This window comes from Nomascus leucogenys, chromosome 14 (assembly GCF_006542625.1).
Source record: "Nomascus leucogenys isolate Asia chromosome 14, Asia_NLE_v1, whole genome shotgun sequence".
NCBI lineage: Eukaryota > Metazoa > Chordata > Mammalia > Primates > Hylobatidae > Nomascus > Nomascus leucogenys.
This window is the reverse complement of record NC_044394.1, coordinates 92254785-92277228: the sequence shown is the minus strand read 5'-3', so window position 1 is coordinate 92277228 and position 22444 is coordinate 92254785. Positions and strand designations below refer to the sequence as shown.

The window sequence follows — 22444 nt, the reverse complement described above, 5'->3', positions numbered from 1 at the left end:
TGGCCAATGGCTTTCAAACTCCTGACTCAGCCCACTGACGTTGGGTGTGGGCAGCAGGGTCACTTGTGGTTGGCCAGCTAGAAGGTGCGGACGGGCAGAGTCAGAGCCTCTGGTCTGTTTCTAACCTGGCTGGGCACAGCCCCGCCCTGACCTGGGGTTTTCTAGTCACCCTGCTCTGTGCAGACCCTCTAGTCAGACCCAGCTGAGTGCACTGTCTGTTGCTGTGAGAATTCTTGCCAAGACCACCCTCACCCCCACCCCATCTCACCCCACTCCCTCAGTGGCCCGGCTCCCCCACTGATGGGAAGTCCCTGGCAGCGCGGCCTGCTGCCATAGAGACCATTGCTCCCCATGGGTCCTCCCCATGGGTCCTCACCCAGCCTAGCAGGGGTTCTGAAACAGGATCACAGGGGCACTTCTCGAGGTGCAGGCTCCTGGGCCTCCTCTGGGCGGGCTGAGCCAGAGGGTCTGAAGCGGGGTTGCAGCAGCCGTGCTTGTAATCAGCAACCTGGGCGATTCCAACCCAGGTGACGCCAGCCACACACAGGGACCTCTCTAGGAGGTCCACAGCGGAGGCCCCAGGTCTGCCCAGCTCCACTCAACAGCTGCCCTCCTCTGAGGAGAGGCTATTGGTAGGGCCCCCTCTTTTCTAAAGATACCCTCTTCAGAGGTGAGCACCACTAAAGCTGGAATGGCCCAAGTCCACAGCTGGGGAAACTGAGTCCATAGGGGTAAGGTGGCTGGTCTAGGATGAGCACCGTTCACTCTGGCCCGTTCCCCTGAAGGCACATTGCGCGTCTCTTTCAGGTTGAACTCCAGCTTTTCGTTTCCTGCTGAGGCCAGGGGACTCACTGCTCACTCGCTCTCAGCTTTGGCCCCTACTCCACCCTCTAGGTCCCTAACCTGCCTCCTGTTCCACCTTATTGCCCCCAGCACAGCCCACTTCAAGATGCCTTACCTGTCTCTCGTCTCTCAAGCCCCACGCTCTGGGGCCCTGAGTCCTGGATCACCTGTGGCTTTTTCTGAGGGTCCCCGCAGCTCCCTGTCAGCATCGCCAGCTGTACCTCTCACCCCTTGGCTCTCTAAGTGGTTGTTTGCCCAGGGATCCTTCCCGAGACACTGAGCCTGTTAGTGCAGGGGGGCGGGGCAGGGGAAGGAAGAGGAAGGAATCGATGGGTGGAGGCACGGGGGAAAGAGCTAGAGTAGATGCTGGTGGAGCAAACCAGGGTCCTCTAAGGCGCGCAGGCAGGGGAAGGGGTCGGGCTGGGCAGGGGCTTCAGCTTCAGGAGAGACGAGCTGAGGGTGGCATGGGGTTCACAGGTATGTCTATGCCAGCCCCACTCTGGGCAGGGGGCGCCCATGCAGTGGTGCACGGAGCAGGGTGCATCTGCTCTATGCCCAGCCCTGCCACCTGGCTCAGCTTGCCCCTGGGGGAGGTGACAGTCACAGTCCCCACAGAACTTTCCCACCAGCCCATCACCCTCCCCACAGCATTCCAGGACCATCAGGTATCTGGCAAGGACCCTTCTGGGATTCTCAGTGGAGGAGGGAAGAGGGAGGTGGCTTTCCAGGAGGCCTCATGCAGAAGTCTTTCCCAATCAGATGGGATTTCAGGGCAGCCAGTTACAGGAGAGAGCTCTGGATAGGATGGACCAGGGGGCTTCGTGCAGGGAGAAGAATGAGGCCACTCACTCAGGCTCCCTGCCAGCTGGCCAGAAGCTAGGTGGTCACAGTGAGCCTCTTCTAGGATCTGGCCCCTGTCCCAGGCCCCAAAGCTAGCAGCATGAGCCCTGCTGTAGTGTCAGACCCGACTGAAGATAAAACCTGGCTCCGAGTTCCCCGGTACAGGTCCCCATGGGACACAACCAGAACCCAGCCAGCTGCTCCCGCTGTCATCCCAATGCCAGTGTTCCTGTGGACACGGGCAGGACCAGTGGCCTGAGGAGCACCCTCTGGGAGGGGGGCCTTCAGTGCTAGGGAAGGTGAGCGGCATGCACCAATGCCCATCCCACCTATGACCTTCATACAACCTCCAGACACTGCCAAGTTCACAGCGTCCTGGGCATTTGGTTCCTTTAGCTAACCAGGACCCTGTGGTACACTGTCAGCACAGCTGCCACGATCCCCGCTTAAAGAGGGCTTTGTCTGGGTTCCATCTGTCTGCGCTCCAGCCCCCGCCCCACCCTCGAGAGCATCACCCTATTCCTGTCCCCTCCAGCACACAGTGGAGCCCTTGTGCCCCTCCTCCACGTGAGCCAGAGCTGAGCTGGGGAGGGGTGGGGACAGGTGCTCTGAGCTGCCAGGGAGACCAGCGTGGGGTGCTCAGGCCAGGTTAACACGCCTGCTGAGCAAGGTCTCAGGGACAAAGTGCAAACGGAGGCCAGGTTTCCTGCCTTCCGACACTCAAGGATCATGTCAATAACCAGGAAAGTGCCAGAGCACAGGGAGGCATCTAATCCTACCCCTAGAGGAAGACTTCCTGGAAGAGGTGGCACTAGCATTGAGTCCTAAAGAATGAGAGAGGTGGAGTGGAGAGAGAATTTTGGACAATTACATGAGCAAGGCAAAGAGGGCCTTTTCTGTTCACCAGTTTCCCAGTTTCTAGCACAGTACCCAGCATGCTGCTGGTACTTGATAAACACTTACTGCATCATGTGCCCTGCCTTCCTCATCCTGGTGACATGAGGACCAAGACTGCAAACAGAGAGCCAAGGATTTTGCCACACGTAACACCCTAGAGGCGAGCTTTAGCTCTCGACCGTATATATATGTGCTCTGTGGGTAGCAGGCATATTAGGGTGGGAAAGTCAAGCAATGAGCATATGAAAGGTAAAGGACCAGGGCCCACCCAGGGTAGGGAAGCTCCCAGTTGTCCTTGGATCAATCTAGGAAGGCTTCCTGGAAGGAGAGCCCCCAGCTTCCTTGGTGGTGTCATCAACAGCACAGCCAAGAGTTCAGTGAGTAGAGGAAGGATGGTGCTGCAAGCCACAGGAGCCCTTTCTGCCCTCACCAGGTGAGCTGAGCCATCTGAGCAGACCTCTGCCCTGCAGCTCTTGCTGCAGAGCCCTGCATACCTGCTCGTCCACTTTACGGGTGATGACGGTAGCTCCTTCCTTCCGCTCTGCCTCGCTGATGGGCCGGACCCGAAGCGCCACCTGGGTGGGAAAACCAAGCCCCTGGAATTAGAGGGAGAGGACCATGCTGGGCCTCAGAGAGACGCCAGGCAAGCCTCTGGCTTCTCCAGCATTCAGCCATCTCAGGCCTCCTTTGTCCTAAGGAAAACTCTGCCCAGGTCAGAGGGCAGCAGGTCCACAGAGTGTTGGACTGTGTCTGAGTCAATGAGTCTCCCCAGGAGCCCTGGCCTCCAGGAGAGCCCCAGGGAAGAGAGCTGTCTGCTCCTTTGGCCTGCCTCAGCCTCACGCCCAAATAAAACACTCGCAGCTCCCCTGGGCTTGAACTTGGGGCCCTGGCACTGGAGCAGCCTCTCTGTGTTTCCGTGAACGATGTGCTGCAGGGGCAGGGGCAGGTGCAGGCACAGCTCTGGGATGAGGCCTGGTAGGTGGCATGGAGCAGGGAATGTCCCCCATCATCCCAACAGCCTGTGACCACATTCCCACGCTGAGGAGAGTGTCACCTAGAGCCCCCACATCTGCCTGTCCTCCAGCCAGTGCGAAATGGGTCTCATCCTATGCGTGGATCTCCCTAAACAACAGGTTGGAGTGGGGAGTGTGTCTTCTGCTGATCAAAGGGAAACAGCTGCTGGGTGTGGGGGTAGAATGAACGGCCCTATGCCCGAGTGAAGACTCCTTCAGGCCTGGCGTGGTGGCTCATGCCTGTAATCCCAGCACTTCAGGAGGCCGAGGTGGGCGGATCCTGAGGTCAGGCGTTCGAGACCAGCCTGGCCAACATGGCGAAACTCCGTCTCTACTAAAAATACAAAAATTAGCTGGGTGTGGTGGTGCACGCCTGTTATCCCAGCTACTCGGGAGGCTGAAGCAGGAGAATCGCTTGAACTTGGGGGGCAGTGAGTTGAGATCGCACCACTTCACTCCAGCCTGGGTGAGAAAGTGAAACTCCGTCTCAAAAAAAGAAAAACAAAACAAAACAAAAAAAGGCACTTTCAGAGGGACCTACACTGCCTGACGGGTCACCTTTGTTGGCATCTTCAGCCAAATTCCACTGGTGGGAGGAGAGGACCCTTCATCCCTGCCCCCGGGGGCACACAATACATGCCAAGGCCAATGATTTTCAAAGAGACACATTCGAAAAAGCCAAAGAGGATGTCCTAGAGCCCAGGGCTTGCTTGGGGGCTGGAGCCCAGGCTCCTCTTTAGAGAAGCAAGCCCACCCTTGAGAGGTAGGGGACTCTGCAAGCAACATTATCCTCCAGTTACCTTACTGCCCACCTTCTGGTGATGAGGGCCCTTCCCCAGATCTCAAAAATTAGGGGATGAGGAAGGGGCTTGCCGAGAGAGACACCCACCCACCCACAGCCTAGTGGTGGCCTCGAGGTCACTGAGTCATCTCCCTTGTTGCTCTGGCCCACGCACCACTGATGATCAGGAATTCCACCTTCCCCTCCACAGCCCCCACTCTCACCTCCCCATCTGTCCCAGGCCCCGGGGCTCTGTGGGGCCATCGTATCTGCATCTGGCACTTCTCTGAAATACTTCGAGTCCGGACTTGGACAGCATCTGTGTTGCAGCCCAAGAACCAGGCACTCCGGGCCCCATCCTGACACCAGGGGCCCTTGTCTTCCTACTGGTGATCCCCAAATCCCTTTAAACTCCTGACCTCACCAGGGCTGGAGCAGCCTCTGGTTAACAGGGAAACCCCCACCTTCCTTCTGGGGGCATTTAGGTCAAGCCCTCCCTGCCCCTGACGTTTCTGGATGAGAGAGCCGAGATTCATCTGCACACGCTGTGGGGGTGGGATCTCCCAATGGGAAGGTGGAAAGGTGGGGGTGGGGTTGAAGTTGGGGCAATTTTCAGGCTCAGGAATGTCTAAAAAGGCCATGGTCCCTTCTTGACACCCATCCTGCAGGACTTGGGGAAAGCTGCTCTGAAGAGTCCAGGCCCTGGCCGTTGCCTGTCCTCTCAGTGGGGTGGCAGCGAGGGGACAGGACTCTCTGTCGCTGGAGGCCGACTGAAGTAGACCACGGAGCAGGGTGGGGAGGAGGGTTTAAAAGGGTCTCACCATGAGATTCTGGTCCTTGTAGTCCCCGCTGTCCATTCTTGCAGCAGGGCTCAGGCCGCGCCACCGGGCAGGGCCCAGCCGCATCCCCACCGCCGCCGGGTAGCGTCCGCCAGCTGCTAGCTGCCCGCCGCCTCGCTCGCTGCCTGGCAACCTGAAACCAACCACGCGCCAACCGTTAAAGACGTTGACGGGAGGCGGGGCAGGGGGAGGGCCCGGACGGCGCCGCCCCGCCCCCGACGCCCGCCCCTCCCTGCGCTGAGGGCGAGAGTTGGCCACCTCCGCCTAGGAGGCCCCCGAGCCTGCGCCTCTGCGCGACGATGTGTGCCTGGCTGTGCGGCCCTGCAGCCCTATGGCCCTCGGTGCGTCCGCCTGGCGCCTCCGTGTCGGTTGCTAACTCCTGCGCGCCCACCCGCGCCCCTCGGCTCGCGGCGCGACCGCGTGCCACTGCCCTTTAGGGCGCGCCCCGCCAGCCACGCTGCCCCTTGAGACACACGCATCTGCCGCCCGCCCGTCTGCCTGTCTCTAGGGGTCTCCAGGGCGGCGGCTGGCAGCCTCGGGTTTCCGTGGGCGCCGCCTGCATCGCAGCAGGTGCCTCTGGTGTGGGTGTCTGCACCTACTGTCCACTGGCATGGGTGGCAGAAAGTTGTCCCTTTGCTCAGGCCACCTGCCCAGTGGTATGGAGCGAGCACCTCAGATCGCACCACTGCACTCCAGGCTGGGCGACAGAGTGAGACTCTGTCTCAAAAAAAAAAAAAAAAAAAGGTGCAGGTACCCGTCTCCAGCTCTCCCCTCCCTACACACCCCTCAAACAGTCCCTATGTAAGGCACTCGCCCTGTTCCTTGGTAACCTGAAGCTGCTTATAGAATGTGGAGATGGGGGTAATTGAAAGGTGGGCCCAGGCCACAGAGCCCCTGAGCTCTGCTACCAGCAACCCCAGCTGCACTCCCTACTCTCTGTCACCAAGAGCTGCCGGGTGCCTGGGATATCCTGGCAGCTCTGCTCAAAATGATCCACGACTTCATGAATTTATTTGGCTCCTCCTCGGGGCCAGGGTGAGTGTCATGGGTTAATAAGGCCGGCCCCGCCTTCAGGAGCGGTCCACTGGGAGATGGGTGCTGCGCAGCCCTCTTGCGAAAGCTCTCCCCTGGTGGGACATTCTGGGCACAGCCCAACAGGCCGGGGGAAACGAGAGGTGATCCATACTAAAGGGTCAAAGTCCCCGCGCCAGTCAGCGGCCCCAAAACACCGCAGCGTACGTGTGCTGCAAGGCGAGTATGGGTTGGTAAACAAAACTGTATCAGATGAGCTCGGGCCGGGTGCCTTCACGGATGCGGAACTGTGTCGGGGCTATCCGCGGAGGCGCAGACCAGGGGTCCCCAGCTCCCCGCCTCGCCACCTGGGGACGGCCCACAGGCCGGGGCTCGGGCGCCGCCTGCTGTCGCGCTGCGCAGCGACTACGGGAACTCTTCCGCAGCAGACGGGGTCCCCGCGACCCGCTGCCCCCGAAAGGCAAGCAAGCGGCCACAGGGAACGGGTCCCGGGGCTGGATGTGACCCATGTCCTAAGCGCACGGAGCCGAGCCGGTGTTGCTCAGGGAGGCTGCCCGCCCCTTCACGCGGACCCTGCGGCTCTGCGTGCCCTCAGGGAACAGCAAGCTCCGAGCCAGTGTCGTCGAGGGGGCGACGGGACAGAGGGAGGAGCCCGCGGGGACCGGGTCGAGGGAGGGGAGGAGTGGGCGGGGCTGGGGCGGGGCCGTTCCTGCGCTCTCCTTGGCCTGCGGGCCGGCACTGCTCACCTCTCGTCCAGGGACATGACGGGCACGCCAGGCGCCGCTGCCACCCGGGATGGCGAGGCCCCCGAGCGCTCCCCGCCCTGCAGTCCGAGCTACGACCTCACGGGCAAGGTGGGTGGGCCTCTTCCGTGAGACCCCCGCCCTCCTCCCCTTTCTAAGAAACCGAAATAAGCAGCCTATTCCAAAGTTGTACAAGATGAACTCATTATCTAGGATATGCCCCTGTTAAATAGACAATTCTAAGAATTAAAAGTAATGGGAAGATGTAATTTATCATCCAAACCAGGACATGCCTAAGATTAAAAAAAAAAAAAAAAAAAAAAGGGCACTGTTGATAATTATTGTGGGACACAAGGTTCGGGGTAACCCAGGGTCTACCATCACTTTATATAAAAGGACTTCAGGATTATATGATCCAAAATCAGACGAATAAATAATATATTATCAGGAGAGTGTAGCCTGCGGCAACATTCAATGCCCTTCTTCTCCACCTCCAACCCCTACCCCCAAAAATCCTGTAGTCCAGTAGCTGGTACATATTAAAAGTATTATTCTGGTTCCTTCTCTTTCTTTCTTTCACTCACACTCACCACCACCACGACCAGCCCCCATTTAAATACAGCAAAATACTGCTACAAGCTGCTGGATATTCACGGTGGAGAGGACACCTAAACTCATCTGAAAGACCTTAGGTAAGTATTTATTACCCTGTGCCTTAAATTTCTTCCAAAGATTGTAATTCAGGCCCGGCATGGTGGCTCATGCTCACGCCTGTAATCTCAGCACTTTGGGAGGCCAAGGCAGGGAGACCACTTGAGCTCAGGAGTTCAAGACCAGCCTAGGCAACATGGCAAAAGCCCATCTCTACAAAAGATATAAAAATTAGCCGGGCATGGTGGTGCGCGGCTGTAGTCCCAGCTACTCGGGAGGCTGAGGTGGGAAGATTGCGTGAACTCAGGAGGTGGTGGCTGCAGTGAGCTAACTTCATGTCACTACATTCCAGCCTGAGTAACAGAGTGAGACCCTGTCTCCAAAAAATAAATACATAAAAATAATTTTTAAAAAGTTTAAGACTGTAATTATTTACACGTGCAAGATTAACGATAATTAGATTAGGAATACAAAACAACTGACACTTGTCCTACAACGATGGTGCAAAATACATTTTCATTTTGACTTTGGCAGACATTAGAACAAGCAGAGGGGTGTGTGTGTGTGTGCACGCACACACATTAGCTTTAGACTGATATTAAAATTACTCAAAATTAAATTCTCTACCTGTACTATCACACTGGAGATTTAAAAAAAAAATCCTCTACGTGTATATAACTGGACAAGGATTTTTATAGATTTTTCAAGAAGAATAAGTGCCAACTGTGGAAGATAAATATACATTATTTTAATACTGTGTAACTTAAATAATAGGGTAAAACCTATAAATTAATCATGACCAGAGATGGAATGAGAGGCATCTGCAGAAGAGATATGATTAAGAACAAATCATTTAAGCTGCATCTCTGGTTCTTCAAAATGAGGAAAATGATACCTGGTCCACCTACCTCAAAAGGAGCTCATGAGACTCAAATGAGATAATGCACAAGTTCCTCTAAACCAGCAGAGGGATATGACGTACTCCATTAGTAACCATAGCTCTCTAGGATATGACGTACTCCATTAGTAACCACAGCTCTCTAATACAGTAATTTGGGAGAAACTTAAGAAAGGTCCCAAGGCATCTATCCTAGGTGATTTTAATATCTGAGAATCACTGAAATCGTCTTCTCTGGAATCTTTCTTCAAATTTTAAAGTTCTATGCTAATGCAAAATCTACCATTTTGGCAACGCTTCAGGCATTGACAACTTTTAGAAAATTCCACCTCACCAGTTAATTTACAATCTTTGCAGCACAGCCTACACTAGATTGGATTCTTAAAAAGAAAACATGAGGAGGAGAAGAAAACGAAAATCAAAGTAAAACTAAATCAAAACAAACAAATCCCTTAGCCCACATTCAAAAATCAGAAGTGTAAAACATACAAACCTAAAATCTTTGACGTCTGCATCAATCCCATTCTGCACTGGTAAACCATTGGTCTTGTCCATCACATCACCCTCCTCCTTCAAATCTCCTAGCTTATCGCCATCAAACGTACCCTTGTTCTTCTTTTCACCTTTGTCGTTTTCATCACTGTCTGCATCCCTTGGGCCCTGTTTAAAAAATAGCTTCAGCTTCACTAATCGTCATCAACTAATAGTAACGGGCAACCGTTGTGGGCACCAGACTACACCAGATGCTACTCAGAAGAGGACAGTGTTGTGCCCTTTCACACATTACAATCTAATTAACAAACAACACAGAGGCAGGAACACTGCAGAAGGTCTTGCCAAATGAGGGAGACAGACATACATTTATGTTACAGAGTTCAGAACAGTCTTACTATATCCAATGTCCCACCAACCCATTTTCTTCCTTCCTTTTTTTTCTTCCTACCCAAAGCCCAGCCATAACTTCGTAGCTCTTGGTCAAGTTCTCTACTCCCAATCCTAACTCTATGTAACAGCATTACTCTTAATAAGCCCCAGGTATGATAGCTAATAGCATAGAAAAAAAAATTATTAAGCCTGTAAAAAGAATTTCATACTTCTCCACTGCGCTATGTAAATTCCTCCCTTACTTCTAAATATTGAGCCAAGTGTGGTCTGACATCGTATCAGCTCAATTATTCTGTACCTCATCTTGGGATATATGCCCTGCCAATCTGCATCACCTCCCAGCTCTACCTTATAAGCCTCAGAGGTATGCATCAACAATTCACTGATGACCCTTAAATTTTGTAATGCCTCAAAACAAGCGAACTCTAACTATGAGATTCTTTCACCAAAAGTACTTTAATAACTACCTTCTACCATCTACCGGTAACAAAGATTATTCATGAGATCTCTAAGTGGGAGTATGTTAAATTGAAGCATTTGATACAAGAGAATTTCTCTCTGAAGTGTCTATCTCCTCTTACCAACATCCCAAGTTAAGCCCTGGACATATAAAGTACATGTACCTTGATTTCCAAAAGGAAAAGATTTGGTATAGTGACTTGACATAGTACAGAGAGATTTGCAGAACCTTACACCAAAGGGTTAAGGGTTTAACCCTTTGTTTTTGTAAAACTAGAGGGAAGCAGCCTTGCTTTTCCCCACGACTGACTTCTGGTTTATGCACATGGTAAATGCACATGGACCAAGTTCAAGTTCCTGGTACAAGGCAAGATCCACTCAATAGAAGATGAGAGTGGCTGCAAAGCATTTCCAGTCACCAAAACCAAATGTCAATGGGGCAAAAATCAACAATGGAGGACACAGCAGCAGACACTCGTTATAAATAGACTGACTGTGGACGGGCCTGTAGATCCAAAACCAACAGATGCTCTTAAGAGATCACTGGCCCAGAAAGGCTGACATTCTTTTTTTTTTTTTTTTTTTTTTGAGACGGAGTCTTGCTGTCACCCAGGGTGGAGTGCAGTGGCGCGATCTCGGCTCACTGCAAGCTCCGCCTCCCCGGTTCGCGCCATTCTCCTGCCTCAGCCTCCTGAGTAGTTGGGACTACAGGCGACCGCCACCTCGCCTGGCTAATTTTTGTATTTTTAGTAGAGACGGGGTTTCACCGTGTTAACGAGGATGGTCTCGATCTCCTGACCTCGTGATCCGCCTGCCTCGGCCTCCCAAAGTGCTAGGATTACAGGCATGAGCCACTGCGCCCAGCCAAGGCTGTCTTAAACCTTTCAACTACTACTTTAGAGCCCATTTTACTTCTAAAGTTATTCTCTGTTCAAATGTGATACAGAAAAAGATAATATAAAAAAGGAACAAATATGATAAGGAACTGAGAAAGGATATACAACTTAGCTTCATGTGGCATCAAGACAGTAAATCACAGCTTTGACGGCCATTGAGATGTGCCTTTCAGAATAGAATCTTTAAAGTATGTGGCTGTTACTGATTTAAAAGGACTGAACGATAACCAATTATGCACCACACTGAGATTCCTCAAAGCAGAGACAGGAATATGATAGGGTTCTAAAGGCAAAAAGATCTTTCAAAATATCCAAAGGCAACAGTTTCCTCCATACTGCAGAGGCAAAACTGACTAAAGCTGTGTACTCATTTTTATATCCCTAGCACTGGCTGCAGTGCCTGATAAAAGCTCAACAAATATGATGACGAAAATTAAAAGGAACAAAAAAATCCTGCAAAACTAAACTGTTAAAATAAGAATGATCTTTCTGTTGTCTTTATCATCATTAAATAAGAGTCCAGGAGGTGGTAATATGGTCTAGATGACAACTCTGCCTGAATCAGAAACCATTAATGTCAACAGCAAAAGAATATTACAAGAATCATCCCACTGCCACACCTAAGTCATCACCTTCCACAGTCTACAAATCAAATCACTGGCTCAGAAGAAACAGTTCAGCTCCAATTTCTCAAAAGGAGTTCAAAAGGTCTGTAGGCAAAAATGGAAAGAAAGGGCCAGGCGCAGTGGCGCACACCTGTAATCCCAGCACTTTGGAAGGGCAAGGCAGGATCACTTGAGGTCAGGAGTTTGAGACCAGCCTGGCTAACATGGTGAAACCCTGTCTCTAAGAAAAATACAAAAATTAGGCAGCACCTGTAATCCCAGCTACTCGGGAGGCTGAGGCAGGACAATCGCTTGAACCCAAGAGGTGGGGGTTGTAGTGAGCCGAGATCACACCATTGCACTCCAGCCTAGGCAACAAGAGTGAAACTTTTTTTTTTTTTTAAAAGGAAAGAAAGGAGGATAAAGCAGCAGTAGGAAGTTTCAACAACAAGCAAGACAGCTGGCTGCAGGGGATGTGCACTAGTCAAATCAATGCTCTGCATTATCTTTCTTCAGGGGCTCTTCACAAGGGCTTTACTGAGAACCTGCTCAGCTCATCGACATGCTGACTGGCCTGAAATCTCTTTTGTGGTGGTGGTGTTTTTTAAGATGGAATCTTGCTCTGTTGCCCAGGATAGAGTGCAGTGGTGCGATCTCAGGTCACTGAAACCTCCACCTCCCAGGTTCAAGTGATTCTCCTGCCTCAACCTCCCCAGTGGCAGAGATTACCGGCACGCACCACCATGCCTGGCCTGGCCTGAAATCTTGACCACTAAGTCACACTTTCAGCCACTAATTTACATTCTCAGTTATACTGCCACGGGCCAGATTTTCAAATATTTCCCTGCAATGTGTTACATTTTACCAATATCGTACAGGCCATTCCTACAAAATACCTGGTTTTCTACTCTGAATAAGCTATCGATGCCTAACCAAAATAGTGGGGTCCTTATTTTAGAGAGTGGGGAACCCAAGGAAAGTTTCTAATTCTTGATCTGGGTAGGTGTTATATGGGTGTTTTGATTTTGTAGAAATTCAAGACGATGAACGTTTATGGCTCATACACATCTCTGAACACAGGTCATATTTCAATAGAAAGTTTACTTAAAAGAAAAAAGAAACTCAAGAAATCAACAATGGCCCTCCATAAAAATGGCTGGCAGAAGTCTGACTTCTGAGTAAAAACAAAAGCACAAATAGGAAACCATTCTGTCAAGTCTGTTATTAAGAGACAGTATCAGCTGCACGCAGTGGCTCATGCCTGTAATCCTAGCACTTTGAGAGGCAGAAGCGGAAGGATCTAGGTTGAGGCCTAGAGTTCAAGACAAGCCTGGGCAACACAGAGGAGACGCCACCTCTAAAAAAAATTAGCTGGGCGAGGTGGCATGCACCTGTAGTCCTTGCTGCTCAGGAGGCTGAGGCAGGAAGACCACCTGAGCTCAGGGGTTCAAAGCTGCAGTGGTGGGGTGGGCACTTGTTCTCCTCCAAGAATAAATAAAATAAAGGATACGAAAAGAAAAGAAAAATAAAAGACTTGACTGATATTTTGAGCTCTCCTGTTATTCTGAAAGCTGCTCTCCTGAAGTTTGAGACTCCTATGGGGATTACTACCAAAAATTTACACTGAATGCTCAGAACAAAACATGCACTGCCAATGCACTCCAGTCTGGGGATAAAGTGAGACCCTGCCTTTATTTCATTAATAGACAGCAGTACCAGGTTCAAGATCCTTAAAATGGTCTCTTAAAAACATGAAGACCCTAAAGACAATAGAAGAAAGGTATAAATGGGCTGTTAAGTTTTATGAAAATTTTACACTTCTGAAAAATATTTGATAAACTATTCACAGCTGTGTGAATTTTTTTTTTTTTTTTTTTTTGAGACAGGGTCTCACTCTTTCACCTTGACTAGAATGCAGTAGTGCAATGATAACTCACTGTAGCCTTGACCTCTAGGGCTCATGCGATCCTTCCACCTTAGCCTCCCAAGCAGCTATGACTGCAGATGCACACAAAATGCCTGGCTGATTTTTATATTTTTTGTAGAGATGGGGTCTTGCTATGTTTCACAGGCTAGATTCAAACTCCTGGCTTCAGGTAATCCTTCTGCCTCGGTCTCCCAAAGCTCTGTGATTACAAGTGTGAGTCATAACACCTAGCCCAGTCTTTTAAAAAGTACTGAACCCGCCAGGTGCGGTGGCTCACGTCTGTAATCCCAGCACTTTGGGAGGCCGAGGCGGGCGGATCACCTGAGGTGAGGAGTTCAAGACCAGCCTGGCCAACACGGTGAAACCTCATCTCTACTAAAAATACAAAAATCAGCCAGACATGGTGGTGCACACCTGTAATCCCAGCTACTTGGGAAGCTGAGGCAGGAGAATCACTTGAACCCAGGAGGGGAGGTTGCAGTGAGCCAAGATCATACCGCTATACTCCAGCCTGGGTGACAGAGCAAGACTCTGTCTCAAAAAAAAACAACAACAACAAAAAACAAAGTATTGAACCAGGGTGCACAGAACCTACATTCTATCTCAACTGCTAACACTTACTGGTCACAGGACTTTGGACAGGTCATTTAATCTCTGAGACTTGGTTTACTCATGAATAACAATGAAATAATGCATGTGTGAAAGTTTTATAAAGATAAGCCATTTTACACAAACGTAATATACTAGTAGTAATAAAGAGATGCACTAGGATGGTATTTCTTATGTAATACTATACATGACATCAAGAATAAAAATCTTAAATGTCCCAATTAAGTGGTTTAAATCTCAAATACAAGTATATAGCCAATATGGCCCTCCCAGGGGCACTGTCATTTTCACAAAGCAGTGGTTCTATGACTAGGGTTAAGCATCGCAATCTTTTTAAATTCACAGGTGGCTGGGCTCACCCTCTGCACCAGAGATCGATCTGATTGGTCTGTAGAGGTTCCTGCAAATGTTGTGAAAAGCTTCTCCTCAAATAGCTCGGATAAGTATCCAGAATTGAGAACTAAGGTAATTAAATCCAACATAAGCATCAGAAAGGCATGGTTTGTGATTTGCTTTTTTGTTGTATATTATCTAGTACATACAGTACTGGAAAAGTCTATTAGCTAAATGAATAAATGAAAAAGGCTTAACAGCATCTTTTAATTATGGGCTTTCTTTAGCTGAATGTTAACCCAAAGTTATAGTGCTCAAATCCAAACTTCAGTAAAATGCTCAAATTGCAAGTGGCCAAGCCCAATCAAAATCTCGAGTGGAACCAAGATGGGTGCTGAGAGATCCCAGACCTACAGAGAGGCAGAGAAATCGCTAAATATCAAAGAACTGGGAGAAAAGCAGACGTAGGTAGAACTATGTATTGTTGAGGTCAGAATCCATGCACTTATGGCTCAACTTCCTCAAAAGACTCACATAAAGGGGGGAATACTTCCTAATATACCTATTAATTCTGAATGAAGTCAGAAGATTTCAAATCTATTTACTACTTTTACTGCAGTGATCTTAAAAGAAAGCTTCATACAGCAGAAGCCATATTTAATGGGATTAGTCATTTTCCTCCCTTCTTTCTACAAAGTATTTTATACCTGCTTGACACACTGAGTCCAAAAACTATAACAATGTTTACTAAAACATTGGTTTCTTCTGCACACACTTACCCATTTTCACAAAATGCCAAAAAACTGAAATGTCTAATTCCTTTGAAGTACAACAATGTCAAGCTCTACTGGTAATTTAAAATTTCAAATATAAATTAGCTGGGTGTGGGCCGGGCACGGTGGCTCACGCCTGTAATCCCAGTGCTTTGCGAGGCCGAGGCAGGCGGATCACGAGGTCAGGAGATTGAGACCATCCTGGCTAACACAGTGAAACCCTGTCTCTACTAAAAATACAAAAAAATTAGCTGGGCATGGTGGTGGGCGCCTGTAGTCCACATCCTCCAGATCAAAAAGCAGATACTCTCTACAGAACAAACAGAAAGACCTTCCCGATATATTTTTTCTAAAAATCTTTCTTCTGTGAGGTTAAGGTGTCATTACCCTAATCAAAGTTTAGAGTGGTCTTCTCATTTCCCTGGGCACCATCAACCAGCAAGGTAGAAATCATGGTCCACTTTTTGGCTGGCTAGGCTTCCACCTATTTGAAAAAGATCAGCTGGTATTCCAGAGAGCAGGGTCCTTAGATGACAATCTCACCCACGGGCCTCAAAAATACAATAATTACATCTGATTTTGTAACCACCCTGAACCATGGGGGGCTGTGGGGCGAGCACCTGTTCTACTCCAAGAATAAATAAAATAAAGGATACGAAAAGAAAAGAGAAATAAAATACATGACTGGTATTTTGAGCTCTATTATTCTGAAAGCTGCTCTCCTAAAGTTTGAGATTCCTATGTGGAATACTACCAAAAATTTACAGTGAATACTCAGAACAAAATATGGTTGCCAGATTCTTCTTGTTAGCCAGAATGTATTCTTATCACAGAAGCCAAAACCACTAAACTGAGACCATTTGTACAATCAAAATGAATTCAAGCCAGACAAAGAGCTAAACAGCTTCAATCTAGCCATAACCAGGAAAGTTCACTGAAAATGGTAAACCACCATATAGAGATTTATTTTAGTTCTGAACCACCTTTACCTGAAAAGTTAAAGTCTCGATTATCTGTTGTCAGTGTGTAAGGATAACTTTTTAGTTACTTGCTTTGAGGTCTACAATCACTATACCATCAGAGATGATGTTTCCAGCTCTCAGGATTACAGTGACGCTTACTGGAGTTACTGTTGATACAGCTACCCCAAAAGTAAAAAAACCTGGATGCCCTGACCCCATACACTACCAAGTACCACTCCTCCTTTAGAACAATTATCTACAGGAAGCAGAAATCCTATCTTCCTGGTTCTCTGAATTCAACACTTTAAATGACGGACTAGATTTCAAAAGAAAAGGCTCACTTTCCTCAAGAAGATGCATGCATACTATGACAACCATAAAGTGATTCGGGCTTCCACAAAAAGAGCTTTGGTCAGGTGTCATCCTGACCAACAGGCAGAGGAAAGTCAGGTTAGGTATAAAATCAAGAGGATACAACCACAAAGCTGATAATCAGTTCACTGTCCGGGCGCGGTGGCTCACGCTTGTAATCCCAGCACTTTGGGAGGCCGAGGTGGGAAGATCACCTGAGGTCAGGAGTTTGAGACCAGCCTGGCCAACATGGGGAAACCAGGTCTCTACTAAAAATACAAAAATTAGCCGGGCATGGTGGCAGGCACCTGTAATCTCAGCTACTCAGGAGGCTAAGGCAGGAGAATCGCTTGAACCCTGGAAGTGGAGGTTGCAATGAGCCAAGATCGTGCCATTGCACTCCAGCCTGAGCGACAAGAGTGAAACTCCATCTCAATAATGATAACAATAATAATCAGTTCACTGAGCCACAGGTCTCCATCCACCAGAAGACTGTATATGCCAACAAGTGGCTTGATGTCACTAGATCAGTCCTCTTGTATCACTCTATAGATGCAATCTAAGTCAAACTATGGGATAATATTCCATTACCCACAATCTTCCTTCTAAAAGAAGCTGGAATACAGATTTGGAGAATTTTCATTTATCTTTATGCATACCTCAGAAGCTCAGTAAATTATCTTGATGGTTAAAGTCCAATCTTCTGACCCCATCTATCTAGCCTGAAGTCTTAACCTCCTCTGTCACAATTCTTTTGTAAAAGAGGTAGATCACCAGTCTCCCAGGACAAATGATACAGCTTTTGTCATCAAAATAACTGTCTAGTGAGATGATTGTTTAAAGAGAGAAAAATTAAGTGGCAAAATGATTCAATCCCACCATGTATCTTCCTCCTAATTCCCACTATTTTTCTGCCTCCTACAAGCTTCACAGTAATGCAGGCACATGCCTCCTGGTTAGTGCCCAAGAATTAGAAACTGATCACACACATGACAGAGAATTCACAGCTAGAGTCACAGGTTCCAGTTCACCACACTAGCAATCTACTGACGCACAACACTAATTTCTGCTGAGGAACCTGTGCTCATAAGATGAGGAAAGAGTAAGGACAGAAAAAGAGGTGAGCTGGGGATAGGGTGAAAAAAGAGAAGTAACTCACATCCAAAGGGTAGATCTTGTTCTTCCCAGCAGCCCCTTGGGAAGGTTCAAATAAACGGAGCCATCTCCTACCTGATTCACAAGCTACTAAACCTGACCTAGGTCTCTGCAGGGTCAAAACACCGAAAAGCAATCAGGTCAGCTTTAGAATAGCTAGTAGTTAAGAACTGTACTTGACACTTGAGGAAGCTGCACCAAAAATGAACTACTGTTACTGTAACGAAATTTAACGTGGAATAGGGAAAACAGGACCAAGCCTCTGATACCCAGCAAAAGATGTGTAACACTAAGAAATACTGAGCAACAAACGCTATAACAAAAAGACAGTTATAATATTAATTCTTAATTTGTGGGAAAGAAGGTTCTTCTGCTGTTCTTTCCCACAAATTACATTAAAATCTCTTAAATGACTGCTATCAGGTGATATCAGCCCGAAATGACTGCAGGGAGAAATGTCTTTGAAAAAGTACAAAACAAGTTTAGACAGGAGAAAGGGAGGGAAGACAGATTCATGTGCCTCTCATGGCCTTCCTGTCTGTGACCTGGAATAGGACAACAGTCGCAGAATTCAAAATGAGGAAGACTCAAATGCAAGTACATCTTAACACTTCTCGATCTAGAAAGTTAATGATAAAGAAAGAAATTGTTTTGAGAAAGGCTATCACAGATGCTCATGGAAAAATGCTTAAGACTTAAAAAGAAAGAGGTTATAGACACAGAGACTTATTTGACTACAATTTAGCATCAGAGAGGTCAGTGACGACGAATCCAAAAAATTCGTAAGAAAGAATTAACAGAATCCCTAATTTCTTGACAGGCCAGGTGTGAGAAACAAAGCCGTTCAAGGAGGGCCAAAGAGGATTTTATAATTAAATCGTAGCTAACAGAACAAGAATAGCCCTACAATCTGATCTGTATTAAGGTTTCTTGGGTATTGGCAAATCACTGCTCTCAAATCCGGAATTCCCTGTTAACATCCCAGCATCAGCTTTATTTTTTTAATTCCTTCACCACCCCCCTTTCGTTTTTAAAGTAAAAATGGTGTTTTCTGATAGTCCAATGAACTTTGATCTAGATTTCAGTTCTTATCTCACAATACTATCAATGTATCTCCCCCACAAAACATTATTACTTTAGTTTCTAAAAGTTTAGTTTACATCTCCTACTATGTTTGCTGAGTTCTATTTACAACAAATGTTGTTTGAAAATACCCTGTAATTAATGCTGTGAACATCTAAGCAAACTAAACAGGCATGTTTTGCTTTAGGGGAAAAAAAAAAGAGAGAGAGAGAGAGAGATAGGAACAAGTTCCTCAAGCCAACTTACAAATCCTCCTTTTCTTAGACAGGAATCGCCCGGGGATGAGCTCAACACATACTCCACCATGCTAACGCCTAGTCCCCCACTCTCCGATCGTGGGGACAGTACAGAATTGACCTCACTGTTCACATGGAAACTCTGACCAGGTCTTCTCTGCACCATGATTGGCTGGGAAACTGAATGATCTACAAAAAAGACACACAAGCATGATACAGTGCAGCCGGAGGCTCAAACAAATTATGAGTGATGTCTCATGGATAAACCAATGGAGTCAGGAAACCTGCCACAGTCAGTTGAGCCAAAACCTCCTATCGTGTCTCTCACTGTAGGATATTCAACATAAGCTAAGGAAATGGAACACATTCCTCATTTATCCAGGATAGCAGAGGAATATAACAGTTTATCTAGCTTATCTGGTTTATCTACCTGAGTGGATAAAATTTTTACCCCTTTATAAGTAAAAGGATTTTTTTTTAATATATTTTATTAGTATTACTAAAACAAAATATGATTTTACTGCCCTTTTTAAAAACAATATAATTTGTTCTTTTCTGATAATTCACTGTCATCACGAGGTTCCATGCTTACGTTGTACTGTAATACACGACATTGGCTTTTGGGTTTTCTGTCTCCTTCCTTCCTATCATCTGTCACTTTTTCTGCTGTCAGTGTGTCTGCCTCTACAAGTTCTCCCCATCCCTCTTCAGGGGTAGTATGCCAGAAGAATGTCCATGCCCAGTGACTCGATTTGGTCCCAATCACGTTTAAAGATAGATCATTCCATACACGGTACACAAGGGCAAGGGGAGAAAAAGAAACATGAACTTCAAATGGCAGGTGTGGATTTTCCAATTCCAAGTATGCTGACAGCAGTACAGAACAAAACGTTACAGCTGAAATTATGGTCGTTTCAAATAAGACCATTCTCCTGTGGCTAGCACTTCAAAAAATATTGAAGATTTGATTTTGTGTTAATTATGTTTGAATCAATTACATCATATAAGCTCCTTAATGGCAATTATACTACAGGAGAGGACACTGCTTGACATGCTTATGTCACTGATGTAAAATTCATGACTTGCCAATTGCTGAGTAAAGGAGCTCTAAGACAGGCATAAATCACAGTACAGATGCTAGATCTAGATTACCTGATGTTCCCCAGGCACTGTCTCGCCATTGATCACGCAGGAATATTCCTTTTGGTCCATCTTTGCTGGATTCATCTGTTTCCCAAAACTTTTTACCTGGCAAGAGCTGCTGCAAATTAAAAATAATAGATGCTTTTAAAGAATTCACAAAGGATGAAAGTACAGCAGTCAACACTTTCTTTTAGACAAGGGTACTGAAGATGCTCACGTGCCCTGAAGGTCTTTAATTAAAGTGTTCCAACTATACAACTGTGGTCAGAACACTGCTATACATTTGGTAAAAGTCATGGAGAGGCCTAAGGCAAGGTGGGGGGCAGGGGTGGGGACACTGATCAATCCATCCAATAGAGGCTCAACTTAAATACCTAGAATTACTCACTTAACCCATGTCAAGACTTTTAAGGAGAGGGGAAGGGCACTAACAGTGACCCTATTAGCTAACTACTAAGTGGACTCTTACTGAAAAAGAAAGTATTTACAACTATTAAAACACTTCTCTCTATATACTAACTACCAGACAAAGTTACTCAAGCTGGAGCATGAACCCAGCTGCGAACCTCAGCTATGGAATGCCAGAGGCAAAATTCACTTCCTTTATACACAGAGACTCCATTAACCAAAACACTTCCCAACCACAACACTAACCTATTCCAAGATTTTGGAAGGACAGAAAAGCTATCCCTTCATTACTGGAAGGGAAATAAAATCTCCTAACCTCCATTAATTTTTTTAACAATACTTGGTAATGCCATTAAAGTGACTTCACAAATCACTCCATGCTTCAGAGAAACAGGGATCGCTGGCCATAAGCCAACATGAGAAGTTTATACCAGCTTCAACAAAAAAATGCAAAGTACCCTTCAAGCAAGACACAGTACAGTTTTGCATAAGATCAAAGCACCAGTGACCAGGCTTACAAAGTAAAATTCCACAGAACTCTATCATTCTTGGTTCCGGTCATCAGCTTTACTGACTAAAATGCCCCCTCTTATTTCCTCTAATTACGTTTTCAACTGCTATTACACAGGAAACTAAGATGTTTGAGATGGTATTTAACCACCATTTTTGAGCACAAAAATACCTGGAGAGTTGAATTTCTCAGAGGAACACAATAAAAAACCAGAAAACACGAAACATTTCCTCTCCTTGACAATAAAGGTTTAACTTTCCCATTTAACCCATAACCCAATGATAATGGAAAAATAATTAAACTCTGCTCTCACTAAAATAAATCTCTGCTTCCCAAATCTAATTTCTGGGTTTCTCGGCATAATTTTCATCTACCTTTAAGTTGCTCTACAATCTATCTCATGGACATGGGTTACTGCCTGGACCAAAGCAGTCTGCCACACACTTTGCTCTTAAGGACCTAACTTGTTGTTTACTAATTAAACAAGATTGAGACAAAAAACACATTTGTCTGGTATTTAATTGCGCAGATACCTAAGTTTCCTTGAAAATGAACAGTTATAAGTAGCAGTCTTCCTGGTGCACCACTTATTACCCTAAGGGCATTTGGGGGAGGGTGGGGATCAGGGTAAAACAGGAAAGAGCCCCGATTAACGCTAAGCATTAGGGTCAGGAGGCACCGAACTGGACACCTTTAAGTGCCCTAGGAAATCTTACTAAACTGCCCTGAACCTCATTCTCTTTTTATTGATGAAGAAAATACCATTCAAGTTGCTGTGATGGTTAGAAATACTGTTGATGAGTGCCTAGCACAACAGGTTCTCAATAATGTATTCAAAAACATCGCACCTAGGCAAAATAGCCGTCAAACCAGGTCACAGAGGGGATACTGAAAATTAATGTAAACTATGCAAAGGACAATTCAAGAATTATTTTTAAACGTATTTTTCTCCTTTTAGTCTCAAAAATGTCCTGTCCACTGCAAGGCCGGGCGCGGTGGCTCACGCCTATAATCCCAGCACTTTGGGAGGACAAGGCAGGAGCATCACGAGGTCAGGAGATCAAGACCATCCTGGCTAACATGATGAAACCCTGTCTTTACTAAAAATACAAAAAAAAAAATTGGCCAGGCGTGGTGGTGTGTGCCTGTAGTCCCAGCTCCTCGGGAGGCTGAGACAGGAGAATAGCTTGAACCCGGGAAGGAGAGGGTGCGGTGAGCTGAGATTGTGCCACTGAACTCCAGCCTGGGCAACAGAGCGAGACTCCGTCTCCAAAAAAAAAAAAAAAAAATCCGGTCCGAAGATTACAAATAAAATTTCTTTCCCCATTGGTTATACCCTTTCTCCAATTAAAATTCTGATTTTTTTCTCCCGTATTTTGTGCAAAGCAAGAGCAACTACTCTTTTGTATTCCAGAAGAAAGAATGTCAGCCTAAGGAGGGTCTCACTTGTTTTATGCTCCACATAATAGTGCAAAGAGCGCTAAGGTGATCAAAACCATTCTTGTCCTTTAAATGTTTTAAGAGTTCGTTCCTCATAGAAACTTGTAAATCTTTATTTAAAACTCAACGAA

General features: G+C 47.0%; 1 long non-coding RNA gene across 1 annotated transcript; it reads right to left on the bottom strand.

Annotated features, from left to right (window-relative positions):
* Window positions 1-9131: 9131 nt before the first annotated feature.
* Window positions 9132-19995, bottom strand: LOC115838298. The gene is made up of 3 exons (XR_004033298.1): window positions 19964-19995; window positions 18822-19000; window positions 9132-9197 (listed from the first exon to the last, which is right to left on the bottom strand). It is a non-coding gene; the product is annotated as an uncharacterized LOC115838298 (long non-coding RNA).
* Window positions 19996-22444: the final 2449 nt, after the last annotated feature.